General features: G+C 40.9%; 1 long non-coding RNA gene across 2 annotated transcripts in view; it reads left to right on the forward strand.

Annotated features, from left to right (window-relative positions):
* The first annotated feature begins 3,724 nt into the window (after positions 1-3,724).
* Positions 3,725-15,805, forward strand: part of LOC140712678 (uncharacterized) — a 122,575-nt gene continuing 110,494 nt past the window's right edge. For both annotated transcript variants that reach the window (XR_012094393.1, XR_012094394.1), the window contains exon 1: positions 3,725-3,968. This is a non-coding gene — a long non-coding RNA (uncharacterized lncRNA). The remainder of the gene's footprint in view (positions 3,969-15,805) is intronic.

Below are 15,805 nucleotides of genomic sequence, written 5' to 3' on the forward strand. Positions count from 1 at the left end.
GGATTATTGGTTTAAGCAACTAACTGAGTAGAATTGGAATGCCTTTTCCTTGGATGAGGAAGAGTGAGGAAGAAACATGGCTCAAGGACATCAAAAGTTCCATTTTGGCCATTTGAAAATACCTGTGAGCCATCCAGCGGATAATTCTAGTGGCAGATGAGTCTGAATCTCAGAAGAGGAGTTTGAGGATTATTTATGAATTGAGAAATGATCAACATATACATAATGTTCTAAGATTTCTAAACCCATGAGAATGGATGAGACATATCTGGCCCCTGATTGAGTGCAAAAAAAAGAAAATAAGGCTCTGAGCTGAATAGTGAGCAGCTCCAGTTTTTAGGCGCTGGATAGAAGTGGGTCTACTGTCAAAGGAGCTGGAGAGAGGGTGATAGTGAGTGGGAAGAAAACCAGGAGACAGTGAAGCCATGGAAGCTATGAGAGGGAAAGGTTGAAAGAAGGAAAGGGTGGCCAGTTTCACTGACAGCCAGTGCCATGTCAAGCACTATGAAGACAGAAAGAATTCCCTGGATTGTCAGTATGGAGATGGTTGGAGGTCTTGACTAGAACAATTTCAGCAGAGCAAAGGGAAGAGAAGCTGGTTTGGATTGTGCTGTGGAGTGAACAGGAGTGAGAAGGTGGAGACAGTGTGCTCACAATCCTTCTAAGAGGCCTTGAGAAATGGGATAGTGGTTGGAGGGCACTGTGGGGTCAGGAGAGGGTCTTTATTTCTGTTTTGCTGTTTTCCTAAATGGGAACTAATAAAGTATGTTTGCATCTGATGTTGGGAATGATTCAGTCCAGAGGGAAGCACTGAAAATGAAAAAGGAGAAGGTATAACTAGGGAGACAGCAAGAAGGACTGAGACTTGAGCCCAAGCAGAGGTTGCCTTTGGGGGCACCTCCTGCTCTGGTGGGAGGAAGAAGAAGATAGGCAAATGTAGGTCTTACCACATTTGTCTTACTGAGGAAGCAAGATTTCTTTCTGCCACTGCCAGGCTTCAATGTTAACTGAACTCAGCACGGCCAGGTTGCTCTGTCCCTGCTGATGTTATTGACCAAGAGACTGATGAGAAGGGAATGAGAGGGTTTGAGCTGTAAACAGAAGCCACAGCCAAGAAGAAAAGTTCAGGTCTCTCCATTTAACTCCCCTATCACGTTCTGATCCAGGAGAAGATTTTGGTCATTTTCAATTCAGTCGTTTAGACTTTCACAGAGTGGTCCAGAGGGCCCTCGGGCTCAGAGGACAATGAGGCTTGAGGATGGCATGTATCTACAATTGTGGATGGACTGACACCCTGGACTGGCCAAGCCCAGGTCGTCTGGGCTGAGGTATCATTTAGCTAGCAAGCAGTTTTTTGTGGTAGGAGAAATTGAAGACTTCCTCCATAAGTCTCTCTGGGGAAGGGGGAAATTGATGAGGGTCATGCGGCTGTTAAAGGACATCCTATAACTGCTGAGAACAGAATTGGATAAGGGTAGGGTTCTACCAAGAGAGTCAGGAATAGCAAGAGAAGGGAAAGTAGAGAATGGGACTCGGGGTGGGCAAAGATTCTTAGATATAAGGTTTTAATGGGAGGTCCTACTTGTGATTCAGTGTTCCCAGCAGAGGAGATGGAAGGAAATTATAGCTTGTGTACCTGAAGGGCCGAAGTTGAACTAGGATTTTATGCATATGACCTTACTTAAGCCTCATAGCAATCCTGTGAGGTAGTTTTCTCCCCCCTTTAATTTTATAGGTAGGCAAATTGAGGCTCAGAAAGTTAATATGTTTAAAACTACATAACTAGTAAATAGCAGATGCAGAATTTTAGCCTGGATCTACCTGACTCCAAATCCCATGCATTTGCCAGAATGGTGTTCTCCCTTCCTGGGCCTCCAGCGAGTGGTAACAGGTGCCTTTGCTGCCTCTTCAAGGGATTTGTAATACCATCTTTTCTTCCCTAGCCTGTTGTGTGATAGCATTCCAAAGACTTTCCTCAGTGGGCTCCACAGAAGTTCTTGAGCTTGAGGGGCTTCAGGAAGGAAGAGAACAGAATCTCATAGGGAAGACTCCTTTATGAAAAACAGACCCCTTTCTCCTTATTTGTCTACTTTCCCCCATCAATTCAACATCCTCTCCCTCCCCAACTTTGCCATATTGGGCTGGGAGGCTTTAGAACCACACTTCCACCCAGCTGGGTTAAAGCCCTCACAGGAGCCACTGAGCCAAACCAAACTTCATGTACATTACCCATGCAGAGCACATCCTCCAGTGTTTACATGTTGAATAGTTTATGATTTGCTCTACATCTGATCAGGCAGAGTCAACTACCAAAACTGCTGATCCGTGGAAACTTCACAGCCTTTCCGGGCATAATAACGGCTACAGCTACAGCTTATTCAAAGAGAGAAATAGCCTTTGATGAGCTGTGCAAGGACAAATTAAGACGTGACTCTCACCCAGCATCTAGATAGTATCCTGATGTTCCAGGCTTTATCCAAAAAGAAATGGTTCTAGGGGAGCTGGGAGGCTTTGACCACACTCTCCTAATAGCAGTGGAAGGACCAGGACCTAAAGATGACCATACCACCAAGGACTTCAGAGCATCAGAAGCAAAACAGCATGTTGCTAAGGCAATTCTTTCTGTCATCTCTGCTTTTCCAACCTGTGGCAAAGTCAGATAACTGTCCCTAAGTTCCCATTATCTACTTCTTTAGTAATAGAAACCCTAATTTTTAGCTGGCAATGTGGGGGGCGGATTCTGGTTGGCTGAAATAAACTCTATATTTCCCAGCCTCTTCTGGTTGGATGTGGTCATGTATCTAAGTTCTAGACAATGAGATGAAAGTAGAACTGCCATGTAAAATTTCTAAGAAATAGCCTTAAAAGGTATTAAATCAAGGTTAGCCTAAAGGTACCTCCTTATATATTTTAAGTTCAGCCTAAAAGCTTCTCTGTACGTCGTGAACTGTAATCTAAACAAAGTTGTAAACAGAATGTAACCTACTCTTGTGCCAATCACCAAGTTTTGGTCAATCAAAGGTGGCCAGCTGTTCAAACCATGTTCAAATAAGGCAGACTCTGAGCTGTAACCAATCTGGCTGTTTCTGTACTTCTGTTTTCTGTGTATCACTTTCCTTTTTCTGTCCATAAGTCTTCTCCTACCATGTGGCTGCACTGCAGTGGAGTCTCTGAGCCTACTCCGGCTCAGGAGTCTGCCAAATTCAGAAATTGTTCTTTGCTCAATTAAATTCTTTTAAATTTAATTTGACTAAAGTTTTTCTTTTAACAAGGGAGAGGTGTATACTTCGTTCTTCTTTCCTGCTGGCTGGAATGTGGAAGTGATGACTGGAGCTTGAGCAACTACCTTGAACAGTGAGGTGGAAACTATTATTCAGAATAGATGGAAAATACTATTATTCAGATACAGGGAGCCTGGATCCTTAGATATTGTAGCATAATGATTGCAGCCTGAACTGCCACTATAAGTCATATCTTTTGGCACTCACTGTCAACCCTAATCTATCTTATATACAACCTCTACCTTAGGCACCTCCACATGTCCCTAATGACCCCTGGAAAGTCACATCTCACTAAAACATCCTTACCAAAACAGGAAGAGGCAACAACCTTTGCATCGTGAGGAGCAGTGATTTCGGGCACTGAGAAGCTGTGCTGCTTCTATACCATTATCAGCTGGCATGGGAAAACCCATGCAATCCTATTTCTCCAGCTCAATGATGTTCAGGTTTCTACTGTGTGTAGTTCTTTGGTCAAACTTTACATGGACTTTTCCCAAGGCCTGCAGGACGTCTCGACATGGGTTTCTCACCAGCTCCTCCAACTTGACTCATCTAAACCCAAATTTCTTCTTTCTCTCTCAGAACAGCCCTTAGGCCAGGAGAAGAGGAGCTCCTGCCCTGGGCCGGAAGCTTGAGGGAGCATCCCCACCGCAAAGCCAACATCCTCCTTTTGAGACCACATTCCAGGTACCCAAGACCCCAGAATTCCCTGTCCTGGTAGCCTCAGGCCCACTTCCAGGGCTGGGCACTCTGAGGACAGGGTGGCCAGGATCAACTCTCTTCAGGGAATGTGGGTGGAGTTTGGCTGTGAAGGCTGGGAAGTGCACACTTGACCTTGCAAAGCCCTCACCATGTGGGGCAAAGCCAGGTCAGAAAGAAAAGGGGGGTGGGCAGCAGGGTGGGGCCAAAGACTAGGGGCTGGCTCTCACTGTCTCTATGTTCTGGCATAAAACTCTGAGGAGTACCAGAAATTAAAATTTCCATCTGGATCTCAAGGACATTGTGAAGGTATATTTGTCAAAGCAGGAGAGTAGGACATGTTTTATTTAACAGTTGGTTGGCTTAATATATAACTTTAAAATATTTAGATGTATGGTATGTGGGCCTCTGTTTGTACTTCTACCCAGAGCCAGGGTGTCTATGTGACACTTCCTGGGACAAAAGGGCCTGTTTGCCCCATGGAGGGTGTCAGGAATGCCAACTGAGCTTGGGAGGGGAGATGACTAGCCAGGTACTCTGAGACAGTGCTGGAGCACAGACCAAAAGGAAGTCAGGAAACAACTTCTGCTAGAAGTGAGGAGTGGAAAGAGCAAATCAGGTGAGACAACTGGGGTGTAAAGAGAGTGGAGCAGGAGGCGCCAGATGCAGAAATTCCATGCTGGAGGCATGGGATGAAGAAAAGCCTCTGGTCACAGAACCTGAAGCCAGGGATCAGCAAGGCTGGAAATAGCGCAGATACCAGAAGTACAGGATCCTGCTTAAGTCACACCCTTGTTCCTTATTGCTCTGTGTTTGCATCTTGTCAAACTCAATCTATATGGCTCAACAGCTGTCCAGTGCCCATAGGATAAAGGGGAGGAATAACCCCAGCATTCCATGGTCCCCCTGCTAGTGGGTAGGGGGTAGCAGTGGGATCCAGGCAGCAGTTTTATCATAGGCAGGTAATGACATTATGCATCAAGATCATCTTCCTGATTTAGCACCCTGGGGAAAGGAGATGGGAAGAACTTGGAAGAGTATCAGAGCCTGCCCCAGTCAAAGACACTAAGGATCAGGAAAGGGTTCCAGCCCAGGAAGTCAACCGAGGCAGAATATCAGTTGTGTGGACTTTGCCAAGGTAGCAGGGAGAGGGAGAAGGCCAAGGATAAATGTCAGATGTAGAGCAATGCCAGTTCTAAGTAGAACTATGGCCACAGCAATTTCTCATCATCTGTGTCTATTTTTGCTGGTAGAATGGTTGGATGATTGGATGGTACTCATGCAATGCTAGTTAAAAATATCTTTTAATGTCACCCTTGGTTGCCAGTCCATTCTCTTCTCGGGTCATGGCTTGCTTTTGAAGTTGGACAGAGAGGAGTAGTGGACCTGAAAACTAGAGGCCTCAGGGTTTCCAGTAACAGCTGAGGAATCTGCAGGACCTAGGGAAACTGGCCACTGGATGCCTCCCCTTCCAGACCATGCCCCAGTAGCTAAGACCCTGGAAGTCTCTGCCCAAATGGTCCTGAGCCAATTTTCAGTTCTTGCATGAGCCTCTGCACAGGTCTGTCCTTCTGAGTGTGGACCAGGCTCCCCCAATGTACTCCTCAACCTGATCGGTGGCCAAAACAACAGACATTTGTGGGGAGTGTGGATGGAGCTTGGACACGGACACAGGGGTGTCCACACATGAGATCTTGGTGCCCTCATACTGTGGGATGGAAAAGAAAGGCCTGCCATATACTGGAAAGGGACTCTGAGAAGTCTGAGGAGTTCTAAATTCAAAACTAGCCTTCAAGGTCAGCGTGGAGTGTATTTGTCAAGATATGAGAATATAATATATTTTATTTAAGTGCTCTGTTAGATTCCTTGATCCTTTTAAATATTTAGATATCAGGCATATGGATTTTCATTTGTCCTCTGGCTCCCACAACTATTAGGGGTGTGTAGGTAAGGAGCACAGGGATCGTTCTGGCAGAGGTGCATCTTGCAGGCATAGCAATGGGGATTTCAGTCCTGATCTAAAGAGTCAATGCCACGCATGCTAGAAAGGCTTTCCACAGCATGGTCAGAGGCCAGCCATCAGGAGGGTCCAGGCCCCTTCTTAACAGTCAGCACCAAGACCTGGATGGCTTTGCATTGACAGCATTTCAGACTGGGTTCTCTTCTCTCCAGTAAGCACTGGCACTACGACTTTCCTTCTACAGTACTGTGTATAGCTGAAATAGTATCATTAAAAATATTTAAAAGCAAGGTCTCTATGGGCCAGACAGTACCTGATGCTGACATGTGTAAACAAAGGATTTACTTTATGTATTCATCACATCTACCCTGTGAGGGTAGGCAGGGAAGGCTTCATCATTTCCATTAGCAGATGAGAAAACCAAGGCTTAGTGAGGTTAAAGAACTCCAAGATCTCCCAGTAAGGAGAAGGAAGGATCTAAACAAGAAGCTAGGCCTTTTAACTCCAGTTTAGTACCCTTTCCACTCCACATAGTCCCAATTTAACTCAGAAACAGAAATGCCATAAGAAATCTCCAGCATTTATTTCCTGAAAGAGTTTATGAACTGTATTTGGTCAAAGGTTAGCACGTCTATTTATGAAGCTTCTTTAGTTCTGGTTGGTTAATGACATTTAATCGCACGTACCTCGCAGTGGGCCAGGATAATGGAGAGAGATGCACAGGGGTCAACTAACAACATGCAATTTGATAAAATTCCAAGGCTTTTATGGAGCACAACTGATCCATTACATAAGATTTCATAAGCCAAAGGTAAAATTAAAGTGAGAGAAACTGCCTAAAAATGTCAGGTAGGTGTACTGGACCATGCAGTTACTTTTTTCTCAAGCAGTTTCAGAAACTGATAACTTAGCAAGATTGAAAACTTTATATGTGAATGTGGGATGTATAAAATAAACCCATCCCCAAAACGTACTAATTAAAACAATCATTGATTGGCTCATGATTCTGTAAGTTGGCCCTTTGGGCAGTTCTGTTGGTCTGACCCAGGCTTACTCATGTGGTTGCAATCTGCTTGTGGGTGGGATGGGGTGGCCGTGGCCTGCTTCCACATCTTCTTTTCCTCTAAAAGGCTAGTTCAAGCTTGCTTACATAGTTTCTAAGCAACAATTCTGAACCCCAATGTGCATGTTTTTCAAATGTCTCTTTGCATCACATCTGCTAATGTCCAATTGACAAATGCAGGTCACAGGACCAAAGAGCAATGGGAGGAAATTCAAAGAAATTGTGGCTTTTCTTTTCTTTTCCCTTGCAAATCTACTACAGTCTTTTCAGGTCCACAAAAAAATCTCATCTTATTATGGCAGCAGACTTGATGGCCATGATTTTATTCTCCAAATCAGGTCCAACTGCAGATGAGGTTTCACTCTTCAAGTGCAACGCTTCTTGATCTGGAAACCTATAAACAAAAAAGACAAGCTATCGCCATCCCCTCTCCCCACTTATAAATACCTTCCTTCAATGTGATACAGGGAAAGGATGAGCCAAACCAACACTCTCATTTATAGAGAGGAGGCAAAGAGAAGTCACTGGGTCATAGCAATTCTGAAATTTAACTAGGCATGTGTTGCCAAGACCCCTTGCCTGGAGGCAGCAAATGTTCTTGATTAGGATATGGTTCTACTGCCTGGGAGTAGTTCACCAGTCCATTGTCTTATATGAATTCCTGTGAGAAAATGTAAGATACATTAGAAAAGGGCTTAACACTTAGATTATACATAAGTCACAGATAGTTAATATTAAATGTCTATTCTGCAGACACATAGTATTCTAGAAGGTCACAGGTATAGGGCAGATTAGGATTTGATACCACGTTTGTAATCTCTCCAGTGGATGAGGTAACCTAAAATGTGTGAACACTTTCCATCCTGAGCTTTTGATTAAAACCTGGTAGGCCTGGCCTGTATAGGTTGGTGCATGACTTTGGTTTTCAACAATATAGTATCTTCATACTGCAAAAAGGGCTAATTAAATTATCCTTGTATTTTGAGTTGTAGTAAGATGCCCTAATACAGTGACTCTCAGGGATATACCTTCCCCAAGGGTCATTTGGAAATACGGGGGAGACATTTTGATTCTCACAGTGTTTGAGGGCTGTAATTGCCATTAGTTAGGTAAGTGTCAAGGATTCTCTATGAACTGCAATGTGCGGGGTGATCTTGCACAGTGAATAATTGATGCACAATTGCCATGACTTTTAAATGTCCCAGAAGACAGCAGTGTATGTGAAAAACCTGTTTGCAATTATCTAAGCTTAAAGCCTAACTCGATTTTTGTATAAACACAGACTATTTTGGGTACAGTTTAAATGTATACTGAATTTTCCATGAGTGCAACTACCATGTGAGTGGAGGGAAGATTATACTTGGCTTTGTTGGGAACTTAACCAAGAGTTGTTAGCCACTTCAGAAAACTGTATCACTGGCAATGATATTGCTTGGGGCACTTGAGCTGCCAACACTGCACCTCTGTCTGTTGGCGTTTTTAGCTGTTGCAATCATAGTAACTCTACATATAGGCACAAACATCTGACTTCTTCTTTCTATCGTCTAATGAAGTCATGTCTGAGCTTCTCCATATTGATATATGTTGTTTTATTATACATTACATTCTTTTTATTTCTTATTTAAATTACAGTTATGGCATTATATTTATTTTTAAAACATTATGTTTGAAGGTAAGATATACCATCTATGATTTTAATCTCAAGATAATAAAGAAGGCATTATATAATATGTGTTCTAAAAAGGTCTGATAGGGTTTAGAAGCACTACCCTAATATAAGCTTATCAGGATAGAATATTTTTCAGAGGCCTGAGGAGTGCAGGTTAAACATGAGCAAGGCTAATCCATTACATGAACTCATGCTTTGTGTCATTGGTAAAAGAAAGATGGATTCGATGTTGGAAAATAGATTCTGTATCTTATATGCTTAGAAACCAGATGAGACTGACAGGTTTTGACAGCACACTAATAAAGAATGTGATTTTCTTTTTCCTGACTGTAGAAAAACATTGCTTATTAGTTTTTATTTTGACATGCACTAAAATTTAGCTACATATTTATGACTTCCTCAGATTATTCCAGTCAATGGCCTTGGGTTCTGAACGTATGAAGACACTGTCCTATGCTCAGTGCCTCATGCTCTGGCTCTGGGCTTAGGCTTGGTTGGGAGGGTTGAACGGTGGTCTTGTCCCAGATGCTGATTCTCAACCTCTTGCTTCCAACCAGAAGAAGCTGCGACTCCCAGATGGCCTCTCCCAGGGTTCAGACAGATAGCCCAGAAAAGGTAACTCTGGCTCTGAAACTGGCCCGGATAACCCAGAAAAGGTAACTCTGGCTCTGAAACTGGCTTGCCTCCAGTCCTGGCCAACATCTTGTTTCCTGGGTTTGACCCACAGTTTGGCCATATCAACTCTACTGAGGCTTGCCTTTATCAAACTATAGCCTCCTGGGCATGTTGGTGTCACCTGCTCCAAAAAGGGCAACTTGAATAAATCCTCAAAGGAGACTGATGGTCAGTGATATCCTTCACTTAGGCAGAAAGTAGAAATTTGTTTATTATTTAGTCCTAGAATAATTTGTTTATCTCAGCTTGTGAAAATGAACCTTAAACAATCTGGATTTCCAAACACTTCCCTAGAATGATGAGTTCAATCATGATGAACTCAACTTTTTCCTCACAATAAAAATGAGCTGGGCAATCTGCTCACCCAGCCCCCTTTCATCAGTGTGTCTCCAACGGGAACATTTCACTCACCTCTACTTCCATAATCACCCAGGCCTAGCAAAGCTGTTAATCTTTTGTAGATAGTAAATCAGCTATTTTACTTTTTTGACACCTTCCTTTTCCATCACTGCAGCACTGATAGAGGTCATAAACTAACTGGTTGGCATTTTAAAAGACCCCTTCTTTCTTCCACCCTAAATTATGTCTTTTGGTAGGTGGTTGTATCTTACTTGATTATAGAAGTTTTCTTTTTCAAAACTTGGTCAGGCATGCTCAGTAGGTCTATTGCAACCCATTGTTAGCCCAGCACTCTCATCTTGACCATGTTAAGATGAGCCAAATGATGTTTTCAAAGCCATGGAAACATTTAGACTTAAAAACGTGCCTTTCTTTTGGAATGAAGAGACAATACTCCTAACCATTGTTGGAAGTATTATGGCAGAGTATTAAAGAAATGCTTCGCAGGCATGGTTCTTTTCAAAGCAATATACAAAGAGGGGTTCCTGACCTTAAATGCCTGTTGATGTCAGTTTCCTTGAAGGGGAACTGCCCCAGATAGGCAAAGGAGAGATCCACAGCAGCCATGTCTTATTGAGGGGCTTTCACCTCTGTCACTAGCTGATTGACACAGCAGTGAACACCTGATCTGAGCTGAGCAAATCAGATTCTCTCTGGAATCTCCAATTTGGAATTTTGAACCAAAACTCACAAAGATGGGATTACTCAGGGCTGACGCACGTCAAAGGCAGCATGCTAGAGAGAAAGTCCACAGATTCCTGCTGCTGAGGTTTCAGCCAGCAGACTTGACTGTTCCCCTCATCCTCAGATTGGGAGCTGCCTCAGCGTCCTTTCAGTAAGTTACCTTTTTAACTGAACTTAGCCAGAGACTGTTTCTAACACTTGGAACCAAAAGAATGTTAACTAACATGCAGACAATGGCAGAGAATACCAACGTAGCAAAATGCCTGCTATGCTTAATGATAAGGGAATGAAAACAGACACTCAGTATAGAATGGGGCAGTGTTTTCATCATGGGCATCTTGGTGACCTTGGTTTTCAAATTAAAAAGTAGGAAACATGATCTGATAGATATGAGAATGCTTATGAGGAAAATAACATATTTGAAAGAAGTGTCTAGAAATATGTAAGATGTTTCATTACTCTCTCTGTAAGTGTTATTTACAGGACAAAGAAAATCACAAGAGGGCATAAAGAGGAGAGGCATGATAGAGAACTCAACAAGCCACTCTAAAACTAAAACAAAAACAAAATGAAGCAAAAGCCCACTTTGCTTCACCCTGAAATGGCTCTGCCTTCTGGTAACCCCAAATTCAACTTTCTCTCAGGAGGAAAGCAGGAACAGCATATTAATGAGGTTTCAACTTTACATTCTTATGATCAGTGAGAACTGCCTAATATTCTCTTGATCACACTGGGTCACCTTCCTGTGCTATTTGTTTGTTTTAAATGCACCAAAAGCTGCTTTGTCTACAGTTCTGGAGGTCACTGGCTCCTGGGGAGAGAGGACAGGAAAACTGAAGGAGACTTTTTGCCGTGTACTGCTTGGAAGGGTGCCTTTTCAGATGTGAAGGGCTGTTTGGCTTCCTAAACCTAATTATATGGAGTTGTTTCTAGGAGAATGCAGCTGCCCTACTCTACTGGGCACCTGAAAGAGTTAACGTTTCCCCCAAGTCCAGACTCAAGACAACAGAGTGCTGATGTGTACTCGGATGCCATGGCCATATTTATGATTTGCCAGCTGATCCATTTGGCTTTGTAAGTTTAATGTTTTCAGGTTGATAGGTGATAATTTTGGTTGGATTTATGCATCCGATAATCAACTGGGAAATAATTCTGATTCAATAAGATACATTACACAGCAGCATCTATTTCAGTAAGTAACATCTCTGGATTGCTGTATACTACTAGGAAATTCAAATTTTTTCAAGAAAGCTACATCAGATTTTTGGGATGGTACCATATATTTATTTCAGACTAAAAAAACTTGCTGGTAATATAAGCTGGCTAACTCAATTTAGTTTGTAGAAATGTAGTTATTTTGAGGTCTAATTCATGGATATCTTTGCTAAAATCTGAAGTGGAATGAAGATGTTCACAGACTTTGATTGAATAAAGGATAAACCAATAAAAGCAAATGTACTATTCAATATTTCACTAGTATTCTGGCTGGTTGTAGTTTATATAATTGGAAGAAAACAAGCAGCCGCGGTTGCAGCTACAGCCGATTAACTGTAGCTATTAACTTTGTAATCACTGGTGTGGGAAGAAATGATTTTAGCCACAATAGATCCTTTACTACCCCACTTTGGTAGACACTACAGTGAAACCTTGACCAGAACCCACAGCCTCTTGATTCCCTGCAAAAAAACCTTATTGAATTCAGAACTGCCTCTTCCCTGAATAGAAACCATCACTGCTGGGTTGCCACAACGGTACCAGTGACATTTTCAGAGGAATATACAAACAGATTCAAGTTTTCAAAGATCTATGTATCCTTTTCTACTTGGATATCTTTAAACTTGCATAATAGCAAATCCATGCATGAGGATGCACTTTAGAATTCATACGATATTAATAGTTATCAAGCACTTATTCTACGGCAAACACTTTTTAGGAAGTTTGCATGTGTTAAGTCATTTAATCCTCAAGGTGGCCCCACTAAGTGGATGCAATTATTATCATTATCCCCATTTTACAGCTGAGAGGATAACTAACTTGTCTAGATCTCATAAACGGAGGCAGAGCTGGGCTTTAACCCTGCATTTTGCGGCTGGGTATGGCACTTCTAAGTGCAGTGCTACACTTTACTGCATGTTTTGCCCTCAAAACTATTACTGTTGATAAAGATGAACATATTCTGAATTTTCATGTGTGCTTGAATTTCATAGCAAGTATCTATTATCAGGCTCTCCAGGGAAAGCAGATATGTTAGGAGCCAGCCTTGGAACTGGCCAAGAAACAGAGCATATTTCTCTGAATGTCTCCCATCAGTATTCTCCTGTTTTACTGATGTTTTATTAGCAGTTTTCTGTTTACATTCTTTTGTCAAATAGTATCTTCCCTCTCATAGTAAAGTGCACAGATCTCAAGGGTACAGTTTGATGAATTTTGGCAAATATATGACCCTGTAAATCAATATTCCAACCAAGTTATAGAACGTTGCCATCACCCTAGAAAATTCTTACCCTGGAAAGTTCTCTTCAAGGTCTATAGCCCTTCCTCCTCAGACAATCACTGCTCTGATTTCTACCTTCATGTTAATTTTGCCTATTATTGAACACACAGTATGTCATATTGGGGGGTCTAGCGTCTTTCACTCAACAGAGTGTTTTTGAGATTCATTCATGTTGTTGCATCTACTAGTAGTTCCTTCTTTTTATTGCTATGTGGTATTTCATTGTATGAAAATGCCACAACTTCTTTATCTATCTTTTTGTTGATGGTTAATTTGGCTATTTTTAAATTAATGAATGAAGCAGTAATGAACATTCTTGTTTAAATCTTTTTGTGGATATATGTTTTCATTTCTTGTAGGTAAATATCTAAGTGTGGAATTGCTGGATTATGAGGTAGCTATATTGTGAACATTGTAAAACATTCAAGTAGCTTTCCAAAGTGATTGCATCAATTCACAATTCTATTAGCCATGTATGAAAGATCCAGTTGCTCCATGTTATCTCCCACACTTGGTATTGTTAACACTTTTATTTTTCAGTTATTCTAATGGATGTTTGGGTATTCTCATTGTAGTTTTGATTTGCGTTTCCTTGGTGATTAATAATATTGACAATCTTTTCAGGAGTTTATTAACCATTTGTATATCCCTTATTGTGAAGTACTTATTTAAGTATTTTGCCCATTTTTAAAACTTTGGTTGTTTTATTTTAAAATTATTGATTTGTAGGAGTAATTTATCTATCAGGGACACAAGTCTTTTGTCAATGCTTGTCAGAATGGGTTTCTCAGGAAGCAGATGGAGAGGGAAATGTATGAGAAGTATTAGGGAGTGCTCTTGGGATCAACATCTGTAGAAAGAAGGAAGATTTTTAAAGGGAGAAACTGGCCACCTGTGTAGTCACAACATAGGAAATTCTGAACCTGGTGGGCCTTCAGAATTTTCCTAAGTTGCAGTGTAGGACCAAACATTTACACTCCTGAGTCAATAAGACATTAGAGGTGGACTACCCCCAAAAGGAGGTGTGACATCTTCAACCTAGGCAATTCTTGAAGAGGGTTGTCAACTGAGAGCTGTCAGCCAACAATTTTCTAAGCAGTTCATTGCATAATCCTGTAGTCTTAGAGAGGGGTCTTGGTGATGCAACATGCACTCGCGATGGTTAGATACATGTATTGCAAATATTTTCCCCAAGTTTATTCAGATTTCATTTTCTTTATAGTGTCTTTCAATAAGCAGAATTTAAAAATTTTTTCCAGTTTATTAGCTTATCAAATTTTTTCCTTTAGAATTAGGTCTTTTCATATTTTACAACAACTTTGCCTATCACAAAGTCACAAAGAGATTTTCCTGTGTCTTCTTCTAGGGACTTTATAATGTAGCTTTTAAATTTAAGTGTGCAATCCATATTGAGTTAATTTTTGGGAATGTGAAGTATTCATCACGGTCCTTCTTTTTCCCATATGGATATCCAAATGTTCCAGCACCATTTGTTATTGATCCATTAGTCTATTCTGATACCAGTACTACATTCTCTTAATCACTGTGGCTTTATTGACAATATTGCAATCAGGTAGTGTATGCCTGCCAGATTTGGTTATCCTTCTCAAGATTGTTTAGGACCTTTGATGCTTGAACAACATGGATTTAAACTGCACAGGTACACCTAAACATGAATTCGTTTTTCAATAAATATATTGAAATTTTTTTTGGTGATTTGCAACAATTTGAAAAAACTTACAGAAGAACTGTGTAGCCTAGAAATGCCCCCAAAATTAAGAAAAAGTTAGGTATGTCATGAATGCATAAAACATATGTAGATACTAAGCTGTTTTGTCCTTTACTACCATAAAATATATATAGATATTTTATAGAAAGTTAGAATTTATTAAAACTTATGCATATAAGCATTTATAGATCATAGATGGTGCCACTCACAGTCCAGAGAAATGTATACAAATGTAAAGATGCAGCATTGAATCACAACTACATAAAATTCACTGTTGTACATATTGTACTACTGTCATAATTTCATAGCTACCGCCTGTTGCTGTTTCCATGAGCTCAAATGTTGCAAGTATCCACTTAAAATGTCACGTGATGCTAATCATTTCCACATGAGCAGTTTGTCTCTTTAGTGTATTGCATATTGCAGTGGAAAGTGATTTCTCTCAGTTCTTGCATATTTTTCAGTGAGTTTAGTGCAACAGCGTAGACCTTGAGTAACACCATACAAAGTGCCATTAGTGATGCTGAAAGCACTCCCAAGAAGCAGAGAAAAATTATGACACTACAAGAAAAAGCCGAACTGCTTGATATGTACCATAGATTGAGGTCTGCAGCTATGGTCACCCACTATTTCAGACAGACAATCGATCTTGTAAACAGAAAATGCAAACTTATAGTATCAATAAATACCATATGCACTGTAAATGTGTTACCTCTTCCTTATGATTTTCTTAATAGCATTTTTTCTCTAGCTTACTTTATTTTAAGAATATAGTTTGTTATAGTACATATAACAAACAAAATAAGTGTTAATTGACTGTTATCAGTAAGGCTTCCAGTTAGCAGTTAAATTTTTGGAGAGTCAAAAGTTATATGCAAATTTTTAAGTGTGTGGGAGTTGGTGCCCCTAACCCTCATGTTGCACAAGGGTCAAGTGTTCTAAGTTGTTTAGTATTCATTATACATTTGAGTATCAGCATGTCAATGTCTACAAAAGGGTATGTCAGTATTTTGTTGGAATTGTATTGAATTTACAGATCATTTGAGGAAAATGGCAGGCAGAATAATTTTTTCCCTTCCCCTCATCGCCTGCCAAAGATGTTCATATTCTAATCCTTGGAACTTGTAAATACGTTAGGCTATGTGGCAAAGG

This window comes from Chlorocebus sabaeus, chromosome 10 (genome assembly GCF_047675955.1).
Source record: "Chlorocebus sabaeus isolate Y175 chromosome 10, mChlSab1.0.hap1, whole genome shotgun sequence".
In the NCBI taxonomy this organism is placed as follows: Eukaryota; Metazoa; Chordata; class Mammalia; order Primates; family Cercopithecidae; genus Chlorocebus; species Chlorocebus sabaeus.